This window comes from Muntiacus reevesi, chromosome 3, assembly GCF_963930625.1.
Source record: "Muntiacus reevesi chromosome 3, mMunRee1.1, whole genome shotgun sequence".
NCBI classification, from domain to species: domain Eukaryota; kingdom Metazoa; phylum Chordata; class Mammalia; order Artiodactyla; family Cervidae; genus Muntiacus; species Muntiacus reevesi.
In genome coordinates, this window is record NC_089251.1 from 248,445,508 (window position 1) to 248,463,386 (window position 17,879).

The following is a 17,879-nucleotide window of genomic DNA, read 5'->3' on the forward strand; positions in this document are numbered from 1 at the left end:
TAGGAGTAAGTATAGTTGAGGTTAAATACTCACACTAATCTTTCACCTATTTTTTTTCCCATTTTATTATTTTAGGAGCAAAGACAGAAACAATGCTGAATTTTTGGGTGTGCGATTAGCTCATTTATTTTATTATTTAAAGATTCTATAAAGTAATATTTTATTCTGACTTTTGCAAGCAATTTGAAATTAAACATTTTCCTTGCACCTGTAAAAATGTGTAAATGATGAAACTGGCAGCATGATGATCGCTTTACAGAGAAGCATTTCCTTCATCATCTTCAAGGTCGTTCAGATTTATGACCTAATCACTCGTGGCCCTTTAACAGGATGCATTTGAATTCGATTAAAAAGGAAAACAAATATCAGTATGGATTTATTAATAAAATGTGCCTGACCTTTTCACTTATCTACCTCTTTCAACATATTGTGAGTTTCAACTCACAATCAAAGAAGAGAATTTCTGGGATTTTAATGTTGAATGTTTCAGCTTCAGAGTTGCTTTAGGAGTTCCTGCCTGCATATTGGTGTGTGCGGATCATGGAGGGCTATCTGTTTCCTCCTTCTTTCTCTTTGGGGTTTAATTACTTCACCTACATCCTAATTCAGGTAAGTCATAAAGCTTAGCCTTTGTTGTAGGTCCAACAGCTGTCTTATGTCAGTAGCAAGTAAAATGTTCACAAAGTACCGGAATGCTGCAAGACGGTTTATAGTGCTGCAATAAAAGGTAAATTGAATTTACAAAGATGCATTTGTCACTGATTAAAAACTTACAAAGTTAATTGGAAACACCGTGGAGGTGTTACCACACAACTCGAGGTGTAATGGGTGGTTCTAATTCAGCCTGAAGGAGAGTTGCGGGTCCCATTACGGTCTCACACAGTAAGATGCCCGGCGACTTGCTCCAATTTAAGTAGCAAAGCAACACCGTAAAGATCTTAAATATTTTTAATAGAGGTGAGTGCAAATTTACTCACGATTATTCTTGAAAATAGCTAGAGGTAAAAGCCTTCAGTCTTAACAGAAACACAATGTGCTAATCACAGGGCTTCTCCCTAGAAAACATTGTAGGGCTTTTATTTTTCCCCATCTGTGACTTTTCTTATTTTTCTGCTCTTACATTGGCAGCACCACTGCAAGAAGCATATCAGTTGGGAAAAGGAAAAAAATGATACTGAAACAGCCAGCAAATCTGAAGTCAACAGGACCCTCTCTTGGGACTTTGGCGAATTATCTCCACATAATTCACTTAACCTTTGCCATGTGGGAACTTGGGAAACTGAATGTATTTCTAAACTGGAGGCTTTTAATTGCTGGTGTTAGTGTCACTGGTCCGGCTCAGTTGAAGAGACGATGATTGAAAAACAGTTCTAGGAGGCTTTTCACCTCTGGAGCGCATCCTGGTTATAATTAAGTTGGTGGCCTGGGGTGGCCTTTAGATTTCTGCAGACAGGAGTGAATGGTTAAGCCCCAAGTGATGGGCCTTAATGTGGTCATTGTGTGTGTGCCTTGAGCTTCATGTAGAAATTTTAATTTTAGACTAAGTTTATGTTGAGATTAAAAGGAAGAAAAACTGAGAGAACTGAGTCTTTGGTAAACTCATTATATCAAATATCTAATATAAAATTATCACAGAGTCATAGAATTTTTGGACTGGAGTCTTAGGGGTTAAATGTTTAAATTCAAATATCATGAATTTTATACATATTTATACACATTTTTAATTCTATGGAATCTCTATACTTTCTGATACTCTAACACTGTTTGATAATGTTTTTGGTGCCAGAAATGGCAGTGACTATGGAATTTTCATATATATTTAATTTGTTACTTCCGCTGAATGAGCAGAGTTTTAAGTCTGATTAGTTCCTTTAGTCAACAAAAGGGATCATCAGTCAGTTCAGTTTAGTTCAGTTCAGTTGCTCAGTCGTGTCCGACTCTTTGAGACCCCATGAATCACAGCACGCCAGGCCTCCCTGTCCATCACCAACTCCTGAAGTTCACCCAAACTCATATGCATTGAGTTGGAGATGCCATCCAGTCATCTCATCCTCTGTCGTCCCCTTCTTCTCTTGCTCCTGATCCCTCCCAGCATCAGGGTCTTTTCCAATGAGTCAACTCTTCAACCACACAAATTTGTTTTTTTAAAGCTAGATTAATTGAGTGCTTCCAATGTACTAACTGCTTTTTGTATTTGACCCCATTTAATCCTCCTGGCATTTGAGTCCCAAACTTTCTTCATAGGCTTCCACTGATCTGAAGAAGGCAACTTCTTAAAACCTCAACTTCTTTATCCATAAAATCAGGATGATATACCTTATGGAGGTGTTGTGAAGATTTAATGAGACAACATAGGAAAATACTGGGTAAATTGTAAAGTCCTATTTAAATACTAATTACAATTTTTCTTCTTCTTACATCATTTATAGTATTTTCACCAAAAATCTCTTTTCTAAAATATCTGCACTCACAGGCTGCTTGATAAACTTACTTGAGTACACTTGGATGGAGCAATGACTATGATCACAGAGCATTAATCCTAGGAAGGCTCATTGTACCTTCAGTTACCTATTTTGTTCAGAATTTTCCAGCAAAGCTTAGGTAACTCTCAGGAAATTATCTTCCTGAATCATACATATACATGGTCAAAGGACCAGTCACTGTACAAATGGAGAAACTTGGAGATAAATGAAAATTTCAAGTTAAAAACCTTTGAAAGTTTTTGAAATTTCATTAGAATCTGAAAAATCAGAAATGCACCACTATGGGGAAGGGAACATAGAAAAATATTAAATATACCTTTGCTAGAGGTGTTAAATGAGGTTCAGCCATAGGCTGATTTCAATCTGCAGATAGTTTAAATAAAACAAATTTTAGCTCTAGTTTCCTTTTTTTTTTTTCTCTCACTAAGCTTTGGGCAAAAAGAATCAGAATATTGTAAAATGGTCAAAAGTTAGAGTAAAGTTCATGAACTTAATGACTAGTTCTTAAAATCTGTGCAGTTGAGACCAACTACCTCATAAAGTATAGGTTACTATTATCACATTATTTTCATGAATAGGGAAATCAAAGTTATAAGAGATTAAGGGACTTGACCAAGATCAGTGGAAGCCAGTCAGGGAAGAACCTGGGATTTATAGAACAAATCCTTTTACAGAAGGGCTCACAGAGACATCTCCGTTACAAAGGATAATGACTCTCAGTACAAGCAAATTTATGTTCTCATCTTTGAACCCAAGGAAGCATCATCTTCCACAGACAAAATCAAGTTTATATATATGTATGTAAATATGTATCAAAACAATTCTATATTTTAAAAGCATGTATCTCAACAAATCTTTGTCTTTTGGAAGTATGAGGCAAGTGAGAAAATATAAGGTGAATTATGGTTTGAGAGGGAAAGTTAAAGCAAAAACACTGAAATAAGTTACAGTTAACTTTCCTTTCTTTCTAAACTAATATTCTTCCTCTGACCTGAGTTCAAGACAGAGATCTGAGAGATTTCACAATATCAATGAGACTTGAATGACTTCAGAATAATATTTTAAATTGTCACACAGCTACTTTTGACTAAGGATTTAAAAATATTTATGAATAAACCCACATTTATTATTAATTTTAGAAGGTACTGGTAACACACACATATAATCCCAATTATGCCATGTGCACACAGGGAGCTAGAGCAGCTAAAAGATATTATTCATATTTCTGAGGGAAGGATCTTCCCTATCACTGGGCTCTACAATACTCTACTTCCTTTCACATAGCTAGATTTTTATGTTGTGTTGTGCTTACTCACCAGCCATATCCAACTGTGACCACTCTTTGTGACCCCATGGACTGTGTAGCCCGCCAGGCTCCTCTGTCCATGGGATTCTCTAGGCAACAGTGCTGGAATGAGTTGATATTTTCTACTCCAGGGGATCTTCCCAACCCAGGGATCAAACCAGGGTCTCTTGAATCTCCTGCATTGGCAGGCAGATTCTTCACCTCTGAGCCACCTGGGAAGCCCCAGATTTCTCTGTTTGATAGTACAAAATTATCATTGAATTTAGAAATTAGAGTTTAGATGCCACTAAAGATGAGTAGCTGTATAATTTCTACAATCAAATAACCTCTCCAGGCCTAGTGTGTTCATCTTGAAAATGCTTACGTACAGGAGAGAGATTGGAAGAAGGGTAAGATATGTCAGCTCAGTGTTTCCAAAACCCTGTTTTGAGGCTCACTGGCAGGGGTGTGCTAGAGTCAGAAGTTTATGAGGCAGTGCACCTTGTGTTTGACATTGGTCATGGTGGGACTATTTACACCATAAAGTTGGTAAGTGCTGCAAATCAGGGCCTCATCCTTTCCCAAGAGCTGGTAAAAAACATCCACCAGCACTCTACTAGTTTTCATACTTTTTTCTTTTTTTGGGTTGTACCCCACGGCATGCAGAACTTCCCCAACCAGGGATTGAACCCATGACCCTTGTAGTGGAAGTGCTGAATCTTAACCATTGGACTGCCAGAAAAGTCCCTTAGACACTTTTTGAATAGAGTTCCCCACCTGCCTATGCAGGAGACATAAGACATTCGGGTTTGATCCCTGGGTCAGAAAAATCCCCTGGAGGAGGACATGGCAAACCACTCCAGTATTCTTGCCTGGATAATCCCATGGACAGAGGAACCTAGCAGGCTACAGTCTATAGGGTCGCAAAGAGTCGGACATGACTGAGGTGACTTAGCACGCACACACACAGTCAAATAGGTTTTGGAAACACAAGGTTTCTCTATTCCTCTCTCCTTCCGTCTCTCCCTTCTTCCTTTTCTCCTACCCTCTTTCCTTTCTCCCTTCTCTTGCTCTGACAAATAATGTGACCCTTGAGGAAGAGCTATGCATTACCTCCCATTACAAAACTTTACAAAAATATTTTTCAGACATGTCTCTTAATCCTTAAAGTTCCATTCCTTACTGGGGCTGATTAAATCTTTTCATACCTCTCTTCTTTTTCTCCAGTTTCTCTGAGATCTATTTCTTCCTTTCTTTCCGAGCACATCATCTGTTTTTGTATGAAATAAGAAAAAGTAAAAGTATATTTAGAGAAAAAAATATAAAATTTCCTACCCTCCCCAATCTGTATAGTTTTTTGCTTTTTTTTTTACTACAGGTCTGCTGAGCCTTTAACTTGCTAATGGCCACTGTGAGCCTCCAGAGGAGACATTTCCAACTATTTCCACCCAGACACTGCTTACCCAAATACTTATTAACATGCTGAAGTATGTGAATATTTTTTGGAAGACTAATTTTCTGAAAAAATGGATGAACATATTTCTAAAGAAGCCTTTAAGTTGCAAAATTATACTAAGTATATGATTCTAAAAATGGTTATGATTTCCGATATAGGATGAACCACATGATATATGGGGGTCCTAGTCTTTGGATGAGCCTGTGAAATGAATACAAACAATTCTGTTGATTTACTTCCAGGATGGTGAAGATTCAAGTATTGAAATGTTCACATCTCTTTTGCTGTTTCTCTAGAGATATGATAGAAGAGAAGATTTTGTGAAATTTTAAGAAATGCTATGCTGTTGCCCTAACCCAAAACATCCTGGAAATGCAGCCTGTTTTTAGTGCCTCTTGAAACAGAAAATCAGTGACAATTCTCACTAAGAACTAAGTGTGTTTAAAAATTTATCCACAGGTATATAGAGGTAAAGAGACAGACTGATGACTAAATAGACATATAGTTTTAAAGATTCTAGAAGAAATTTAGAATACATGAATTCCATTTAAAGCCTGACTTTTACTTCTACTAATCCTGTTCACTAGATTAAAATAATATCTATGATACATTTGCAAGGTTATGTCTACGTTTCAACCAGTGTTAAGGGATGCTATAAGACTCATTCTCTCTTAAGGAAAATTAACCCAATTAACTCTTTTGATTTATTGTCAGAGATCTTTTAAAGATAAATTACAGCTAAATTGTAGTTATTGAAAACAGATCATTTGCCGGTGAAATATGGTATCATTATGAACGCGAATGTGAAAGCCAGGTTCAGTGCCTTTCTTAGACTAGGTTCAGACTACTAATGTTCTTGTTAGGTTGAATTAGTGTATGGATTCCGATGATTGCTATTAAAATAAGGTGAGATGTTAAAAGACTAAAGGAAAGGAAAAGGCCAAGGGAGATGACAACATGGATTAAAGGAATTATTGAACTTTTAACGCCAGAGCACAGAGATAAATCTTAAAGATAGCTTTCTTTAAACTCACCCTGTATCTTATTGAAGAAAGCAATAAAAAAATAAAAATAAAACGAACAACTTCGTCTGGTCTCATTGCGCTAAACGCTACTGCTGAAAGGGTGTGAGACTGAAGGGATCCAGTGGCGAGTTGTAAGTGACACATGCACAGACCTGTTAACAATTAACCTTTTTCTCCCTGTTGGAATTCACAGGGGACTTGGCTCACAGGAAACTAGAGTTAGCTTTCTTCTCAGCAGTTCGGAGAAAATGCTTTTAGCAGAAAATCCTGCCTGTGGGCTATATATTGAAGATCACGTTGAGAATAAGTCAAGGTAACATCTCTGTCCACAGGTCAGTAAAGTGTTGAAAGAAGGTGGAATGGATGGTGGCCGGGAAAACATTGAGTGTAAGGACTGAGTAACATCAAAATCCAAGGCAAAATGAACATGGAAAATAAAGATACTACAAACAAACTCCTGTCAGAAGTGAAGATAAGCTAGGGTGATCTTCAAATTATTTTTGATGATTCCTCAGGGATAGATTTGGAGCAGGAAATGGCAACCCACTCCAGTATTCTTGCCTGGAAAAATCTGTGGACAGAGGAGCCTGGTGCGTTACAGTCCAATAGGGTCACAAAGAGTCGGACACAACCGAGGGACTGAGCACGCAAAGAACAGATTACAAATTCCTGCTTACTTTGAGGATGAATGTACATGAAATGCCAGTGATACAGTGATGGAGACACTTTATATTTTCTCTTCTCAAAAAAGAGATGCTTTAGCTTAAGGGAAATTACTCTTCTCCTATCAAAGATTGTTTTAGGAAAAGAAAGAAAAAAATGTTAAAATAAACAATTCATATTAACAATAGACTAAAATTATTCTCTGAAAACTCCATGCAACTTTTTGAACTATTGTATATCTAGAGTCTAACACATATTAGGCAAATAATACCTATTTGCTGAGTAAACAGTGAACAAATGAATACATACATTTTAAATTCAGGTGAATAGAGAGGTTAGTGAGCAAACAGAAAAATATAAGGGAAAGCTAGCTAGATACTTTTACACATGTCCAGCCCAAGTGGATGGATTCAGGTTTTCTTTTTGGCAAATTAATATTACTATTCTTTATAATAAGCACATCGCTCCATCATGTTTAGCTAATACTTGTAATCTTTTTGTAATTTTCCGTTTTATTGCAAAACCCTTATATCTATCAATGGTGGGAGTTAACTCTGGGATCCTAGGAGTGTTGAAGAATTCTCTCTCCAGGGGAAGTGGACACCCTTAACTCACGGCAGAACTGGGTGACTGTGGAGACAGCCCTCACCCTCAAGGGTCTGTAAGCACCACCCCCTCCTCTCCATACTCCAGAGGTTGTCTGGTCACTTTCTCTCACTTCTCCAGGTCCCACTTTCTATTTGAAACCTGTCTATACTTGTGCCTTACAACCACAAGGACGTGATTCTCTTGCACACTCTATAGTAGGATCCACAGTACCAAGCCACACTCAGGCCCACTTTCAGATCCTGAAGGCCAGCTTTGGCAAAAAAGCTAGCTCTTGTATCTTAGGAGGGAAGGTCAGACTTGGTTTCCAGTTCCCTCAAGGAGATTTAACTAGTTCACCTCCAAAGTCATGCTCAGATCTAACAGTCAATGAATTTTGATTTTCATGGTTCTAGGAGCCTGTGACCATAAGGAGGAGTAACCACAGAATATGAAAGGCCCATTTCAAAGGTCTGGCCCATATTTGATGGTCCAGGTGGATGGAAGGAGCAGAAAAACTACACTGAGGAGGTTGTTGTGGTCAATAGCAGATGTGTAGGTGACTGCCTCCAAGGATTCCTCAGAAAGGATGCTTATACGTGCTGCCAACTTCTGGAGGTATGGGGGATGGGTAGGGGGATGTCAGGGCTTGTTTGCCATCTGGCTCAATTACTGAAAAGACTATGATCCCTTCCCCACCCACAACTTGGTGTGTATTTCAAAACTAAAATATTTCTTACCCATGAGGCTCAAAATTTATATACAGTAAAATGCAAATAGTATATATATATGTATATATATATATTTAAAGTTTTTCTGCTTGTTAAATTCTGGAAATCTTCAAAATTCAAGTTGAAATTTTCTCACTGCTATTGCAAGCATGCATTTGGGTCTTCTTATTTGAAAATCTCACACTGACACTGATCTTGGGTCTGAAGTTTTTGTTCTTGTTTTTGAGAAATGCCAACTGAATAATTCTATCAGTCAGCCATCTGTGGAGAACCGTAAGTCTAAAAACCAGATCTGGGTGTACACTACAGGTGTACAGATTAACTCCATAAAATATCTCCAGCCCTTTTCCCATTTCTGTAATTCAATAACCTTCTCATCAATTTTAGGGCTTTATCTATCACTTCTGAGCCAGTGGTTCCAGAAAGCCCTTTCCAGATCTACCCTGGATGATCCTCAAATTGTCTTCTCCCTGCTGCTCAACCACCAAGTTCTCTTTCAATTTCTGCAACATTCTCTCTGCCATGTAGCCTGCAAAGCTGACATAATTTTTGAATGCTTCTACTTCTTTATCTCTTCATTTAACGATAGCTGTGGTATCCCTTTCATGCACCATGTATTAGGAACCGGGGATATAGGTGCCCCTGCTCTCCGGCAGTAGACAAGCAGGCTTGGAGTATATCTTATATTTTCCTCTTCCATTTTACTTCCTTAGTTCCAGGTCTCATGGACTTGCACTAATGCTAGGTTGTGCTAATGCTGATCTTTTAACCCAGTTTACACAAGGGACTGGCAGATCAATGTCCAAATAGAAACAATCATGTCATGCCTTTGCTCAAAAACCTTCAGCTGCTTCCCATTCCCTACTGTGACACAGCCCTTTGTAGCAGAAGGAACACTGCGCCGAGAGTCTGCAGGCTGGGTCCTGGAAGAGCACAGGCTACAATGGAAATCGAGTAGGTCTCTAATCCTGGCTATGCCTGAAACTCACTGTCAGACTTGGGATAGTTTCCTGAGTCTTTGTTTCCTTCTCAGTAATGGGGTGAAAGGTTGGGGGTTTGGTGTGATGAATTTTAAACACTCAGCTCCTATTTTCTATTTTGCTATTATTCTACTTTCAGAACCCTACCCCTCTGCAGATTCAGGGGTCTTTGAACTATGGTATATTGTCTGGTGTGCTACAGATTTTAAAAGAAATTTAAGTAAAACTTTCTAAGAATTACTGCTTTTTTTCTATGGAATTGGAAAAGCTTCTTTGTTTTACCTCCAGAAAGAGATGGTTTAATTATTCTCTGCTCTCTTCTTTCTCAATGTGAAAATTATCACCACCAGTGCAACCATTAGCTTCTACAAACACACACAAACACACACACACTCAGAGCTGCTCACAGTCGGCTTAGGTTAATTCAGAAAGGGAACATTGGGAAAACTAACGCTAGCTCTAACGTTTCATTAATCAAAATGCTTAAAGTTTATAGCTATGAACAGAGGCACCTCTTCTGGTGCTCAATGAACATTAGGGCAGGTTGGGAAACAGTTACTCTCTCCAGGTTGGTGGTCTTCTGCCACTGACTTTGGTAGTGTCTTTTCGGAGGCACCCAGCTCAGAAAGATGGATAATGATTCTATTTCTAAGAGGCTTCAGCCTCCTTTCTATCGACCTACCTTTAGGAGTCTGAGGTGGCAAGTTTGGTGTCTTTGAAGCACTGCTATTTAAGAGTAGCCATTTCAACATGGGAAACAAATATGGTTATGAATATATTTGGATTTACATTAGAAAAAAAAATCCTATGTTCCCAGAGCAGACGTATGCAAGCTGATTCCCACCCCGCCCCCTGCCCCTTTGACGATTCTGTGACAAATTTGTTGTTGAGTTATGGTCATCACAGTTACATAAGGAACAGCAAGGAAAAATGATAGCCCATCATATATTACCTTGATGTTCCTGCGTTATTCAGGGTGATTATACTGATTCTAGAGGTATATCATATTGACTACCAGCTCTGAGTCTTACCCACTGCTGTGCCCCTTCTGTGACCTCCGCAGCTATGAGGCCTGCCTGCTGGCTTCTTGGGGACCTTGTGTGCGCAGAGAAGAGGATGATGGGTAGATAATGAGAACTAGTTCCCCATCTTATTATCACATTTGTATTTTTGTACTTGAATTGCTCTTGGAGAACAGCAATTGGTAGACTTGGTTAGAGAGAAAATAATACACCTTAGGGGATTGTTATATGATTCACAGACAGGTTTTGATGATTTCCTTTTAAAATTATGTCTTATAAAACCGTGTCCAAATTATTTAGAAAATAATTATTAATTTCTTAGTAGAATAAACTTAAGCTAGATCATTTTGGTGGCTATTGTGTATATATGAGTAAAGCAAGTTATAGGAATTTTGTGTTTTTTCCTGTATTTTTCATTATGTTGGTCTTAAAGACAGAAGTTAGACTACCTTTTAAAAAATTGTATTTCCTGTATTTTTTTTACCTCCATACTTGTCTATTTCTCTCCTCAGATAAGGTGTTACTACTCTTTCTTAATTGAATTGATTTTTTTTTTTTGAGTTGATATTTATAAAGCACTGAGACAGGATCTGGTACATGGTATATGCTTAATAAGATAATTATAAAAATTAATTATGAATTAAAAAACCCAGCAGTATATTTTGGGAAAATTGCAGTAACTTTGGCATTATCAACTGCTTGCATTAGAAAGTGATTTTAGAATTTACTCTCTATAAATGAGATTTCAAACCAGACTAAAACCAATATTTGTTTAAAAATATATTAAATCTATTTTACACAATTATTATTCATGCTTATTGTAGAAAGTGTATGCAAATACAGGTTAAAAAAAAAATTCCAGTGCCCAGACACAATAACCTTAATATTTTATACATTTTCCAGAATTTTTTTTCTCTGTGTATATATATACTGTACATATGTAAGTACTTAAAAATATAAATGCATGTGCATATTAAATGATATGTTTAAAGGGATACACTCACATATTTACATAATTTAAATATATTTTAGTGGAATCTGTTTTTCTCATTCATTTGCATGATAGCTTAACAAACCCCTACAAAGCAGTGTAAATTATTGCCATGTGATAACCACGCAGCAGGCCCTGAGCTTTGTACTCTACATGTTATTCTGTCTGGTCCTTAGAACTCCTAAGAGATAGCTACTATTCTGTCCCCATTACAAAGGAGGATCTGAGGATTAGAATAAGGAATTTAGTAAGGCCAAATAGCTGGTATCTGACCAGTCTACTGTGTTCAGAATCACTGGACCTTAATGCTAGACATCTCCAGGACAAGGATAATAATTCATTATACATATTATACATTAGTATATAATATATGTAATTCATTGTGATAATTTAAGGGTAATAATTTCATTACTTTTGTAAGATTTAAGGCAACATCTTCATAAAAAGTCAGTCATCACAAGCTGCAAATTACATTTAATCCATTTTCTATACTTTGGTACCTGTGTTCGACTTGTTAAGATTTCCACAGCGTGAGAATCAAAAAGATCTAGGCTTCCATAGTGGCTCAGTGGTAAAGAATCCGCCTGACAATGCAGGAGACACGGGTTTGAACCGTGATATGGGAAGATCCCACATGCTGCGGGAGCCATAACTGGCCTGTGGGCCACAACTGCTGAAGCTGTGCTCTGGAGCTTGGAAGCTGCAACAAGAGGGGCCACCACCACTAGAAGCCTGCGGAACACAACTAGAGAGAAGTCCCTGCTCGCTGCAACTGTAGAAGAGCCCACCTAGCAACAAAGACCCAGTACAGCCCAAAAGAATAAAATATAAATAAATAAGATTATATAAAAAATCAAAAGATCTGAGTTTTTGTCCCATCTCAATTCAGATCAATTGTGTGACCTAACACATCATTGTTCTGTTAGTGTCTTTTTTATCATCCCTGACTAGAAGGGATCGAGCCAGGAGTTATTTACTCACTGCAATTTATTGATCACATTTGAAAAGATAAGTTAGATATCAGGATAACAAAAGAAATAAGGTATTCCTCTCCTCAAGGAGCTTCCCTACAGATGGCTGGGCCTAAGCTCACTGTGTGTTTTGACAGAGGGCCGAGCTCTGTGCTGGCGGAACACGAGAAAGGAGCCACACCTCCTTCAGCCATCTCAGCCCCTAAACTCAGGACTCGAAAATGACTGGTTCCTTCAAGCCTGGTGGACTACGGTCCATGGGTTCGCAAAGAATCAGACATTACTGAGCACATGGAATTATATTCAATATCTTGTTATTACAAGATAATCTTGTATTACAAGATACAAGATAAATAACCTGTAAAAATATGATTATATAACTGAATCACTTTGTTATACAATTGAAACTAACACAATATTGTAAATAACTCTTGCTAAATAAATATTATGAAAAGAAAAAAGAAAATGACTGGTTCCTTCAAATGTAATTCACTTCAGGGTGAAAAATACATGTTTACTGAAGCTTTCAAAATAAAGTCATAGGAATAGTAGCTTAATTCACTTAAACACAATTGCAGTGACAGTGTAATATTAGACAGTTGACTGTTCCTTTTACGGTGGGATAAAAGTTTTAGTCTGTTTTTGAGGTGGGTTATTATAAACTGAGAATTGATTTGGGCTTTGCAAAATGAAGGATGCCATCATTTCCTTTTGTTCCACTGAAAAATAAAGACAAGCTATGCAAAGATGAAACTCATTTCATAGAGAAGGGATACTTGTGGGTTTTCTTTGTAAGTAATGCTAGAAACTCTTTAGCTAAAGTGTTGGAAATAAAAGCCTCACATTTATTGTTTCTTAGTAAAATATTTGTAAAGGGAAAAAATTCAAATCTTATTTCTGTTAAAGTAAATTAAACAGCACATTTCTAGAGAGATTTCTGTAACTTGTTTACTTTGTTTTATTTGCATGCTGCAGCTTTCTACAGGGAGATTATAATCCTGATTTTTACTGAAATAAAATTGTTTTTTTACTGAAATTACTTTTTACTGAAATAAAATTGTAAACCCTTCCTATTGGTATGAAATTGGAAATGTTAGTCGCTCAGTCGTGTCTAACTCTTTGTGACCCCATGAACTGTATAGCCCACCAGGCTCCTCTGTCCATGGAGATTCTCCAGGCAAGAATACTGGAGTGGGTTGCCATTTCTTTCTCCAGGGGATCTTCCCGACCCAGGGATTGCTCCCACTTTGCAGGCAGATTCTTTACCATCTGAGCCATCAGGGAAGCCTCTCACTGGTGTAGAAAATAAAAACTTGCATATTGTATTACTAAATATTGCTGCCAAAATATTCATAAACTATTGACTTCGCAACACTTTACATTCTAAGACTTTGCAAGCATAGACTTCAATAGTCTGATAAATAAGGTAACCAAATTAGCATTTATTTATTTACTGTAAAAATCACAGCTAAAAAAAGGAGTATGTTTAATTGTAAGCATGGAGGAATGGCAGTTTAATCACATTCGATTTAAATTTAAAGAGGCAGATATGTAGGGGGAGGAAGAGGAGGAGGTGGGAAGGCAATGGACTTAATTCATGCGTCCTTATCAATGATTTCACTTAAGGGTCTCTGAAGTCCCCACCAGGGCACTGCTGAGCCAATCCAGGGTGTCCCTACACCCACGCTCAGAAGGTAACACTATCCAAAGAGCAGTCAGGCTCTAGAATCCTGCTCTCTTAGGTTTGTCCTAGGGCTTTTTTGCTATACCACCTTGTAGGGATTCATGACTATTTTGGTGGGGGGGGGGTGAGGAGTGGGGCAGGTCCAAGTGGACTCTACTTAGATCTTTACCGTTCAAGAAGGATACTGGTGTTAACTACACTGTATCTCACAATGTCTGCTAGTGACTCTGTTGAGTTAAAATTTAGCCCCAAAGTCAAAAGAACAGTTGATGTTAACTAACCTTAAACATAAATGACACATGAGTTGTAACTGTTATAAAATGCAAGGGAAAATTACAAAATCATGGACTCAGATTTCCAGTTTAACTGTCCTAAATTTCCTGGGCACCCTTTGAAAATGGAATTTGTACAGGTCACATTTCATTAAACTTGACCCTGAGCTGTGAAGTTCTTCAGGGAATTTTGTGTGTAATATCTCCCTGGTTCTATCATGAAGAACATACACACTATTTTGTAATTATGCAGAGAAGACAAACATTACTTGTTATTCTTTGAGTACCTCTTTCTTCAAGTGCTTTTCCTCCAAGTGCTGCCTGTTTTGAGGTTCTGATTTGTAGATGGAGGGAAATGTGGATCACAGAAAGCGCCATGATAATAGATGGTATGCAGAGAGATAAGAGAAACTATATATCTCCTCCTTTTTTGCTAAAAATGTTATTTGTCAAAAGCACTCATTTTCTAGGTATTTTTAAAGAATAAATGACCCCTTTCAATCTTAGGACTCTGTTTTTGGAGATTAATCTCAGAGTTAAGCAAAGAAGATGATAACCCTCGTGACAGGCTTTCTGATTTTATTGTTGAATTTGCCTCTTAATTTTTCCCAGCTGGGGCACCTTTGCTCAGGGGAGACTTTCTTGACTTATGCCAGTCAGAATGCTATTATTTCTAAACAAAATGCAATCCACATCTCCTCTAATCGACAAACCTCAATGATTATAATGCAGTATTTTAAAACCAGAAGGGCTCTGAGTTGCTGGGGACCAAGAAGCCAATGAGAGATGGGGGCATGGATCATGTGACATGGAGCCTCAGCAATAAAAGAAGAGGTAAAGGGTGAGATAGGTGGAGATAAAGGTGAAAGCATTTTTATTACTTGGCAATCCATCATTTTAAGGAGGCAAGAGCCCAAAGAACAATGGAACTATGCAGATACAGTGAATTTGGCTGAAAAAACAAATGTTACTCTACAATAGGGTTGTCAGTTTATTGAACACAGCGTAGAGAACTGCACTAGGAATTACGCTAGGGCTTAAATTACAGACACTCGGATTCACAGCCCCTTCTTCCTGTAACTTAGAGGAAAGGAAAAGAGGGAAGAGATGTTTGTTTCCTCCCTTCCCTTGAAGTTCATACTGTAGCTATTTCCATAGTCTAGTGAAATGATTTCAAGCCACGATGGTCTTTCTTAACACTGACATCCTGTTAAGGAAAGAGAACCTTTTCCTGATTAGTGCATTAATGCTGTTTCATAAATTACAGTTATTGCACAGGATGAAACAGCAAAGGTAAAATGACACTTTGCTTACAGTGAGACAAGCATCTGTTGTTCAGGTTTCTTTAGGGCCCTTTAAATATAGGGCACTCCCTGCCCTCCTCTCCCCTCTTTCACTTCCCTACCACCAACTCCACTGCCTGCATCTTTATTTGGAATAATCCCTTCCCTCCCCTCCCCATGACTTGGTTTTCCTTCATTCCACAGGTGCACAGAGCCACTTGCGGGGGAAAAAAAAAAAAAAGGAAGCCGGTGGGAAATGAAAAGATCCTAAGCAGGCAGCTTTACAAAGGCAGGAGTCTTCCCTACTCAATTCACCAGAGCTTCTGGTACCACTAGGTCCTCTGTAGGGATACAGAGTACCTCTTCAGAGTGCTAAGCCTTTTACTCACTTTCAGATAGTATTTATTTTAACAAATCAGTACCTGACTTGGGGTGAAGACACTCTGATGCTGGTGTTAAAAAAAAAAAAAAAAAAAAAAGCAAAGATGCTGGTGCAGAAGAGAAGAATGAGGAGGACCAGGAGAGGAAGAAAGCGTAAGAGAGGGTGCTGGAAGTCCACCACATCAGACCTCCTCTTCAACACTTGCCCTAAATCCCACTTTCTCTGCACTTTGCACTTGATCTTAGCCAAAAGGCCGAGAAGCGATTTTTCTCTGCACTTTGGTTCCCTACATCCTCCCCTAGGATTGGGAGGTGGCTACCTTATGATCTTATCACATTGTTATGGGCCGAACTGCTTCCTCTCCAAATTCATAATGCTGAAGTCCTAAGCCCCAGGGCCTCAGAATGTAGCTGTATTTGGAGAGAGGGCCTTTAAGGTGGTGATTACATTTAAATAAGGCCTTCAGGATGAGCCTAATACAACCCAGATGGTATCCTCATAAGAGAAAATTTGGACACACACAGAGACACCAGGGATGCTAGAGCACAGAGGAAAGACGACGTGAGAACACAGGCCTCTCTTCAGGCCAAGGACAGAGGCCTCGGAAGGAACCGGTCCTGCTAACCCTGTGGTCCTTGGCACCTGAGCCTCCAGAACCGTGAGAGAGCACATTACTTTTATTTAAGCCACCCAGGCTGTGGTAGTTTGTTATGGCAGCCCCAGCAAACTAATACTACTAGCCCTGGAAAACAAAAGGGCTCTTATTTCTCTGGAGTACTGAGTCCATTTAATTACATGGAGTTCCTAAGAGTGCTTATTACCATGTGCTAAGTACTGTGTCAAACACTTTACCTGTATGATCTCATTTGACTGTTAAGCTAAATCCTCTGAAACCCGCTGGAGGTCAGACTTATCTAAGAAATTCTATATTATAGTGAAGATATTTGAAAGAAAAGTTGAAAGTAATTTCTCTATCCTATAATTTGTTATACTCAATTACATTTCAAGTCAGTTCCAATCTAGAGACTGCTAACAATTTACCAAGATCATTAAACCAAATAACATCTCTGGTAGTAGTTTCTAGATGGGGACATCTCTTTCAATGCCATCTTTGGGAAGAAACTAGAAAAGAAAACATATTAATAAACAAGAACTAATTGCTATAAATTACTTTGAAAGGGAAGAATGTCAAGTTAATTAAACAAATATTATTCACCCATGGATTTACAACTATATAATAATTTAGTACCTGGTTTATTCTTAAAGATTGAACACATTTCTTGTTCTTCTATGTGTGTAACATTTTGATACTTAAGCAGAATAGATACATATACCATCTCAATCTTTGTTGTCTAATTAAAAACTTTTTATGCATAGCAATTTTACCCTTTTGCATTATCACAAGAGCTCATTTCTCATGGAAAAAAATTAGCATCAGTTTAAAAGAATATTTCTTTAATCACCAGTTCTGATTGTCAGTAGGACCATTTTGTAGATAGTTTTCAGCTGACTAACAAATCTTTTATTTTATTGGCTGTCTCATTTTGCTCTCTTTCATATTTCACATTTATGGTCTATTCAGACATTCTCCTGTTTTGTTAAGTAGGAATCTGTGTGGTCTTTGATGTAAGACATAATTTATTTGACAAGGAAATATGAGTCTGTGCCCTGAATCTACATTTAACTGATGGATTGAGAAATTTAAAAATTGCAACAAGATAGACTCTCCCCCAGATTGCCATACTACTAGCATTTTGCTAATCTATTTGGTAGTGCATTTACATATCTGTGTCTATATATGAATATATAGAGATTCACCCAGTCATACAACAGTACCCAAGCGTTTTCATTAATAGAAAAAAGTCTCTTTTTATTAATCATTGATGATTCCTGTGGAGAAATGTTAAAGACTTCTTCCTTGAAATTAAAATCAAGATATTTATTTTATTTTATCTTTATATAGATAGTTACAGCTATATAGAGTGATCCATAATGTCTTCAAATCTATTCTGCTCATTCCTCAACCTAGTAAATGGAAGTTCTGTTAGCATTTCAAGATTTATATA